We start from the raw sequence: 9312 nt of genomic DNA, 5'->3' as shown, positions 1-9312 counted from the left end.
ATTTTACTTCAAAATTGTTTCTCTGTATCTTTGAGAGGTATGCAATTTTTTGATAAGATAAATAAGCTTCTTGCCAGTTTTGCATTTCCAGGGGTGTCTTTCCTGAAGCTCTTGGAATGTAAACATCAAGAGGGGCGGCCACCAGGGCTCTGCTCTCTGTGGGAATGTAGCCAAGGCACTTGCCTCCAAGTTATAACTTCTGCTTGTCAGAAAGATGTGAAAAGTGAATACAGATGTTAAAAGGAATTTAGTTTTTGAAACTGAAATACATAAATAAGGTTGAAAATGCATTTTAGAATATTGACCATGTTTACAAGAATAAAATCAATAACATCATATTTTTATTCTCATTATTTATCATTAGACTTGTTTTCACTGCTGGGTTTTCCCTATAATAACAATAAAATACATACACGGCATCTTCCTTTTCAATGTAGTAAGATATATCGTCAGTGTCTTTGTGTAAATACATCACACCTTTACAAAATTTCTATTTTACAAAAATAAAAATTAAATCTTCATATCAATAATATATAGGGGTGGGCAAAAGCAGGCTTACGGTTGTTAATATGGAAATGTATATAATACAAGAATAAATAAAAATCTCTGTGTTTCACATAAAACTGTAAGGGTAATTTTGACCACATCTGTACCTTTTATGTTTTTTTTTTAAATTTATTTACTTTTTAAATACATTTGTCTCTGCCTCCCCCCCACCTCTTTCCCTTGCCCCCTCCCTCCTGCCCTCCCTCAGCTCTTCCCCTTTGGTTTTGTCCATGAGTCCTTGCTATATGTTCTTTGACTTTCCCCTTCCCTTCCCTTTCCCTGCCCCCCCTTCCCTCTTGTCTCTGTTGATTTCTTTTCCTTTCAGTGTTGCTGGTCATATTTTCCTTGCATCTTTGCATTGTTCGTTAGGTTCCCCTTATATCTCACCTTTTATGTTTTATAAACTATTGTTTCTAATAAGTTTTCTAAAAAATATTGGGAAAACAAATTTTGATCAATTCTCTGCTGTTAGATGGTTTCTCACAACTCCAACTTTTAAATACATGGTTTCCAATGATTCAAGAAGTATTTTCCAGTAGTAGTATATTAATTTGCTCATAGTTTAGTTAATCCTTAAAGTATAGTATATAATACAGTATTATACTCCATTAATATGTAAATAGAATATATGGCATTTTAATATAAAGTGAAAATTTAATTAACATATTGAAGAAATTTTCAAACTGTCATGTATTTTAGAGAAAATTTTCTACATCTACTTTTAAATATTCCCAATTGAAAAGGAGTCTACTACTGTTGATTAGAGAAATAATTACTGTTCAAATTATTGTATCCATAGCATTTAGTGTGTACCTGTAAACTTTACATTTCACTTTGTTTTGATAAAACTACCCATAAAACTTTAGCATAATATTAATTTTTATGCCACCAGATGTAAAAAATATTTTTATGAATTCAATATCTCTTCTGAATAACCATTGAGCAAATGTGTCAATATTTCTTTTGAATATGAAGGATACTATGGATCCAATGAAGAGATGAGGATGCAATAACTGGGCTAAGGCAAGAAAGGCAGTTCATTAGTGTGGATACACTTTTCCTTTGTTTCTGCATCTCTCAGAATTATAGTCAATATAGAAGTTTGTGTATGGTTAAAGGGTAAGATACATGAATTTCTTGAGATAATATTTTGAAAATAAGTACTTGGCAAATTCAGTTAACAGGTTTTATGTATAGTTCATACTGATACCCTTTTAAAACACTAAATTTTGACTAGTCAATGGGACTAACTCTTTGGATACTGAATAAAATAGCAGTGCATTAAATGGTAGGTCAGAATTTCAAATAATAATTTATTGTATTAATTATATTAATGATACTCTGATTTTGTTGCTGAGAAATAAAAAGCTTATATTTTTCACTGAGATAGAAAGAGTCAGTGTAGAGGGGAGACAAAGACTGCACATATTTTAAACTAAGAAGCCCAGTTAAACAGATTTATAACTTCAATCTGAAAAAAAATAATGTGTTGCAACATTAGTCATACCACAGATAAGGTGATTTTACTTTATGTTCAGACTTCTAAATAGTTTCGCACAGTTCATTCTAACTCCAGTATAACCTGAATAATAAAGATAGGCATAACTTCAAAAAGATATACTGTCCAATTCTGGAGGGAAAAAATAAACATGATATATTTTGTAACCTGTGCCACTTTACAATTTTCAGCTGTGGTATGATTTTGTACAATATATGTGAATCTGGAGATAATTTACAGGTAAATATTACCACGCTGTTTTAGAGAATTTTAGGACTTCCCCCACCTCATCCCACCATAATTTCCATAGCACTGTAGATTCTAAAATATTAACGCACTGTTTCTGTAACTGAGCTTTGAGTCTTGCATTCATGAAGCTGCGTAATTTTATCTCCACCTCTGTCTGTTAAGACACTTCAATAATTTCAGCGACTTTATATGACATGCCATCCAAAATGAAGGATTGAAATTATAGAGAACAAACAGGCAGATGGTTGGGGTAGTAATATAGTAAATGATGTGCCTAGGAGTGGAAATAGACATGGGAATTATTATAGTAAAAGTACCAGGGACCACAACAGAGTTAAGTCTCCACTTCTATGAGTCCACAGACATATATTCTGCCTCAATGAGAACCCTGAGAGAACAGAAACAAGAATATGGGCCTAAAGAACACATTTAATGAGCAAGTATTATTTATAATTAGCAATGAAAATAAAGTTAGGACATCAGATTCCCTGGTTAGAAAAAGAAAAATGAAATAAACCACGATGTCAAGGTCTCCCTGGAGAAAATTGTAAGACAAACAGATGGGTGTCATTAAAAACTGGCTACCCAAAAGAGCCCTTGGCATTGTTTTTTGTAAGTAGGAAGATATCTTTTGAGAGAAAGTGTATGTGTGTGTGTGGACATGTACACTCAACGAATACTGTAGTTAACAACACAACTGAATTCATTAATTTCTCGTTCATTTGAAAATATTTCTGTGGTTATGTTTATTATGAAAACAATGCTGGTTTATCTTAATAATGTTGGTTGCTTAATATCACCTATACTTCAATTTGAACTGCATATTTTTATGGAGAGAAATAAATAAAATACAATATTTTCATTAAGAATGATGATTTTTAATAATTATTATTATTTTTATTCATCTTCTTGGATGATTTTTTCTTTTTTACATACTTAATCCTCCACTTGTTAATCATTGCTAATGTGTGTATTCACACATACTCATGCTTACATATACAGACATTTTAATTGATATATAATAATATAGTTAGTTGTATACATTTTAATCATGTCATTTATTCTATCTATTGCAATATAGACTTAATATTTTACTATGCCATTAAATTTTCTTTTTAAAAAAACATGATTTTAATGGTTGCATTATAGCCTATGAAAAAATCTGGCATATCATTTCTTGTTCTAATTCCTTCTATTAGACTTGTGGGTTGTTACCAATATTTTCCATTTAATATAATTATAAAAGAGGCAAAAAACACTTCAATATGTATTTTAAAGATCAGCAATCTCTGGAAAATATGCATGTACCTTTCAGTTGTATATGTATATATATTCAAATTTTTCAAAATTATATACATTACAACTATATGTGTATAAAATTTAAAATATGTACAGATTGTACATATCTAGATATATAAAGATTATGTGTATATACATATATTTCCTTTCAGAAATGCAATACCAAATAATCAACAATTCTGTTAAGTATTTCTGTTAATTTTTCAAAATTGTATACATTACAACTATATGTGTATAAAATTTAAAATATATACAGATTGCACATATCTACATATATATAAAGATTTTATATTCATATATATTTCCTTTCAGAAAGGCAACACCAAATAATCAACAATTTTGTTAAGTATTTGAGTGCTCAGTACCAGTTTCAAGGCAAAAACATTAGCAGGTTTAGAATAATTTTCCTAATTCCTGGAAAGGTAATCATTTCCTCCCCAAGGGAGAGCGCGAATGCAGTCTCCCACTACCACAAGTGAGTTCCCCACATTTGGGGAACTCTCAGCGGTAAGTGCATCCTGAGTGTGATGGATAAGCCTTGCCCTGGGAAAGCCACCTTTGTGATCATGGTATCTCCCTGCCCGGTAAGTGTAAGTCAATCTTTTAGCAGTTTTATATTACCAATGCTGTATTTTTTCAATTACCAATAATTTATACTGGCATGTGGGTAAGTTATTGGTATTGTAAAAAACAAACAAACTAAATGCACCTTCTGCTCGGGTAAACTGGGAAGGGATATGCAGAAAAGATGATCGCTACAGTTTGGATTCCATATTAGCAAACTGTGAGGTGAAGTGTGCTCATTGAAGGCTGGTTAGGCAATGCTTTAGGATCAGCAAACATTGGGCAGAGGAAAGAAAAGACAGCTAAACTTGGGGGAAGGAGGAATTAGGCAGTAGTGCCAACTTAAGTCCTCAATTTACTCTGTCTGGGCCTCTGAAGCTGAGATGAGCCTTCAAAGGGCTCCAGAAGTGGGGCTAGACTACTGGGCTACTGTATTACTTAGTCAGAACTGCCATAACAAACTATGACGCATCCAGGGACTTAACCACAGAAATATGTTTTCTTAGTTTTGAAGCCTTTAAATTCAAAATGAAGATGTTGAAAGGTTTCTGTATGCTGAGACTTTTCTGGCTTTCAGAGTGCTACCTCATTATATGCTCTGTGCACACACATCCCTCCTTGTCTCTCTTTTTCTAAGGACACCAGTTTTCTTAACTAGGGCTCCACCTTTATTACCTCATTTAACTTTAATTACCTTTATAAGGGCCTTTTTCTCCAAATACAGCCACATTGAAGGTTAGGGCTTTGACATGTGAATTTTGAGGGAACACAATTCAGTTCACAAGAGCCGAACATACAAGTTGTTCGGTGACATGGGCAATTCCTTGCTCTGGGTGATGCTCTTAGGCTCAATTGGATGTTCCCCCAATTTCTGAATATATAATTAAAGTGAACATGCTTAGCAACTGGCAAAGACATAGCATTTCTTTTTTATCTGTAGAGTGAAATTTATCGTGGAAGGAAGATCCAAATGAAAGAACTAAAAACTATTTTTCCACCACCAAGACAGTAAATCAAAAAATCAAACAATTTCTTAGGGACAAAGCCATATCAAATAATTTTAAAGATCTATTACTATGACCAGCCTTTGAGGATTCTGTAATGTCTCTACTCTTCATTGTTTATGATGTTGATATATCTGCTAGGTTTAATCATTGGTCTGTTAATAATTGGACAGGTTTTCTTTAAATGTCTAGAACCAATAAAAGTCCTTATCTCCTCTGAGAGCTCTGCGTGAGTGTGAGGGCATGCCTTCAACACTCTGCCCAGCCGTTGGGAATTCCATCCAGCCGTTTCTCCTTTTGGCACAGTGTTTCCAAGTCCAGAGATGAGAGGCTGCAAGGTTTTTTACTGTGTTTGTGCATAGCTTTTTACATGTGCATAACCTTCTAGACTTTCAGGAAATGACACAGTTTATCTAAATATCCATGTGCATCTCATTCCCCAGGTTTTCCTTTCTTTAGCTTGTATTTGTTCCATCTGTCACTTCACAACTCAGAAATCCATGATTTTAAACAGTTTAAAAAAAATTTATTCATTGTTTTAAAACACCCTCATGGGAAAATTTCTTGCCCTGGAAGAGGTTCAATTCAGAATAAATAAAGCTAGCCTTGTAATTAGGATCTTCCTGCCACAAGTGTAAGTTCATGATACAGTCTTTCCTATACGTAAGTCAGTGGGGCAACTGCCTGGCTCACTGCCTGCTGAGCAGCCCGGCGCCAAGGAACAGACAGTAGTCATACACAGTAACTAGCTATTCACTCAGCTTTTATTGACTGCAGGTTCACTCAAAGTAAAACATCAACATACATTAATATCCCACTCACACTCTAACAATCTAAGAGAAATATAACACACACACAGAGCAATCAATGGGGAATAGTGAGCCCAAGCCTCAGAGTCTCAGTCTGCAGGTTGGGAAGACAGCACCATGGAGAAGGGAGGTGTCAGCGTCTTGCAAGGAAGGATCTCTGGAGCCAGGGAGCAGCAGGGCAGGCGAAGTCCTCAGTCCAGCAGGGCAGAGCCTCTGGTGGCCAATGCCGAGGGAGATCAGAGTGGCGTCAAGCAGCACTCTGGTGTGTGGAGCTCAGCTGTCTCAGCAGGGGTCTGGAGCCTGCCTCAGTTATACCTTGAGAGTGGTGGACTCGACCCTTCTGGGTCTTTTAGATAAATGTCTTGGCTCCCCTGATGCCAAGTGGGCAATTTTCCCAGGAGACTTATTTATGGGTGGTCCCACCCTGCAGAAACAGCTACTTTAACCTAACAACTACTCTAACAAGTGAGTATGTCTCCTTGCCGGATGTGTCTGCTCTGATTTAGGACATTTTCCTTATGAACCAAAGTGTCATGGCTGACTGATAGCCATTTTAGTTGACATAAGTGACTCCACTTTTTTTTATATGCTTTATGCTATCTTGATCAGACCAATGCCATTTTATCGGTCCTGCTCTTCACATTTCCATGCAACCATGAAACATAAAATAATGATAGTTCTCTGGAATGGTGCTTCTGGGAGGTCAAACACTGTTCTTCCTCCTTCAGTAGCTATCAGGCTGCTGGTTTTCAAGTCTACCTCAGAGATGAGTCTTTGGGTTTTGGAACAGAACAAGTAAAACACACAGAGTGTCATTAATGCTGGGATCAGATATATTTAAAAAAAAAAATCCCCAATTGATGCAAGCCTTTGGTTAATTTCCAGAACTCTGGAAATTTTTTCTGATCATTTGTGCTACTTTTCCTATTGTTGTTATAGAAAAGAATTTTCAGAGGTCTTAAAAATTTTCACTGACATTGCTTCTTGCATATACACTACTGATACATTTTTTTGTAAATAAATCCTAAAAATAGAAATTCATTGAAAATAATGACATAAAATAATAAATTTTAGGTTTAAAAGTCTATTATTTATGTAAGTCAATTATTTATTTAACCCCAAGTTGAAATTTTAAAATGGTTCTATTGAAAACTTATAATCATTAATATTTTATGTATATTCAACTTTATGTGATATATTATAACATCCTCAGGTATTATATTTATTTTGATAAATTATTAGGTGTAAAAATAAATGAGTTATTTTAGGAAAGTCATGCACTCTAACAAGATTTAAATGAGATGTGCTATTAATATCCTGTGTAGTTCTAACTCTAGTTTTGTTCTCCATTAGTCCCTATTTGCTTGTTTACCAGGAAGACACAATTTAATGTCTTTTTTCATTAAAAAGTTATTTTTAAAGCTAGATTAAATTTAAGATGTTTGTCTCCTTCTCTGTTATTTTTGATTGCTTTCCATTTTTTTTCCATGAGAATACAGTGATAAGAGCAGACCAATAGCTACCTTGTATGCCCATAACAAATGATTAAAAGAGGAGAATCTATGTTTACCATTTGTTCCTTTAAAATAAGGTGACTCAAAGGAATGATTCACAGTACTATGGAAAAGATGAATTTCATTGATAACAACTAAAAGATGGATGCAGAAATGTTATTAGTTATCTAAACTTTGTGGTAGGTTAATGTTAAAGGCTAAAAAATTATCTCTGCACATATATCTTTTTAATTTATTATATTTTTATTGGTAATGAATGAAAGGAGAGAACCTATCTCCCAACATTTTCTTGAGAAGAAAAGATTAAAAAACTTCATTTTTACATATAAAACCATGCTCAATATACGTACTTCATTTGTATTAAATATATAAATTATTGCATTTATTCTACAAAAGAACATTGATAGACTTCTTTCTTTACTTAAGAGGAGGGGATGTATTAAAATAACCTCCTCCTCCTAAATAAACATGTGCTGAATAGTATATACAATTGAAGATTTAAAAATTCTGCTATCAGAGTTTATTGTTCATTATCATCATCAAATCTGTAAAGACAAATGATGTGCAATGACACATAACATTTTCTTAAACTCTTAGAGTTTTAAACATGCATTTCTCAACAGTTTCAAAAGCTCTAAAATGCTAGAACTTCCTTCTAAATTCATGAATTTTCACATTATTTAAATATTAATGTGCAATTAGGGAAAAACTTTCTTTAAAAAAAGTACATTAAGAAACACAGGCAAAACTGATTTATAATTCTTGCTATTTTTAAGGGATTAAACACATAGTTGCATGACAATAAAAAAAAACTTGCTTTGAAGCAGAAATATTGGCTTTAAACATTTAATAACAGTAAATATAGAAAAGAAAATCAAAAGAATATTTTATTTTACTTTCTACTCCTTTTGCTTATTAGAAATTGTAGATCATGCTCCATGTAATGCCTTTAAGGAAGTTGTCTTAATATGTGCTGTTTAGAATTTCAATGTTTAAAGGAAAATCTAGCTCTAAAGCTATCAGTTTGGTGTATATGTGTGTCTGTGTGTGTGTAGAATGCACTTTCCCTTCACATAAACAGAAAAATAGGCAGCTTTTTTCATCTCATCATTTTGATTACATGAGTTTGTAAGAAAAGTAGCCTTTATATTATTTGACTCATGATTTTGTGTAGTACCTGATTGTTTTTAATTCATCCTAATTTTAACTGATTTTAAACTTTTCTAGTACCTGCTTTTTTATGTCCTTTGTATTTACTTTTACAGTATTAATAGTTTCAATAATAATCCATTGTGCTTGTTCCAGGAGCATATATAATAAAATGAGGACAAATAGAAAGGTCACTGGTTTGATTCCCAGTCAGGGCACATGCCTGGGTTGTGGGCTGAGTCCCCAGTAGGGGACGCTTGAGAGGCAACCACACATTGATGTTTCTCTTCCTCTTTTTCTCCCTTCTTTTCCCTCTCTTAAAATATATAAATGAAATCTTTTAAAAAATAATAAAATAAAATAAAATGGGGATAATACAGAGAAGATTAGCATGGGCCCTGCTCAAAAAAATGACATGCAAATTTGTGAAGTGTTCCATTTTAAAGTGTAGTAGTAATAATAACAATAATAACAACAACAATGATCAGTGAAAAATATGTTTCTATAAGTTTATCAATATTATTTATATTATGAGATAACTTTAAAAAACAGGTTAGAGGAAAAAATGAAATTCAGAAAACTAATCTTATGTATTACACTTTAAAATGTTACAACAAAGTGAATAAAACCTTAACTCCTCCAAGAGGAGAGAGTTGAGGCTTTAAAGAAGACTGAGTTAA

The 9312-nt window shown here is 33.2% G+C and overlaps 1 non-coding gene and 1 pseudogene across 1 annotated transcript; one reads left to right on the top strand and one right to left on the bottom strand.

Moving 5' to 3' along the window:
- Positions 1 to 4030: 4030 nt before the first annotated feature.
- Positions 4031 to 4184, bottom strand: LOC129079063 (uncharacterized; annotated as a pseudogene).
- A 4787-nt stretch (positions 4185 to 8971) lies between these two features.
- Positions 8972 to 9074, top strand: LOC129079058 (U6 spliceosomal RNA). Its single transcript, XR_008530037.1, has one exon. It is a non-coding gene; the product is annotated as a U6 spliceosomal RNA (small nuclear RNA).
- The last annotated feature ends 238 nt before the right edge of the window (positions 9075 to 9312 follow it).

Source organism: Pteronotus mesoamericanus, unplaced genomic scaffold (genome assembly GCF_021234165.1).
Source record: "Pteronotus mesoamericanus isolate MK-2021 breed Mesoamerican mustached bat unplaced genomic scaffold, CSHL_Meso_final contig_75, whole genome shotgun sequence".
In the NCBI taxonomy this organism is placed as follows: domain Eukaryota; kingdom Metazoa; phylum Chordata; class Mammalia; order Chiroptera; family Mormoopidae; genus Pteronotus; species Pteronotus mesoamericanus.
The sequence above is the reverse complement of the archived record's forward strand: the minus strand, read 5'-3'. Positions and strand labels throughout refer to the sequence as shown.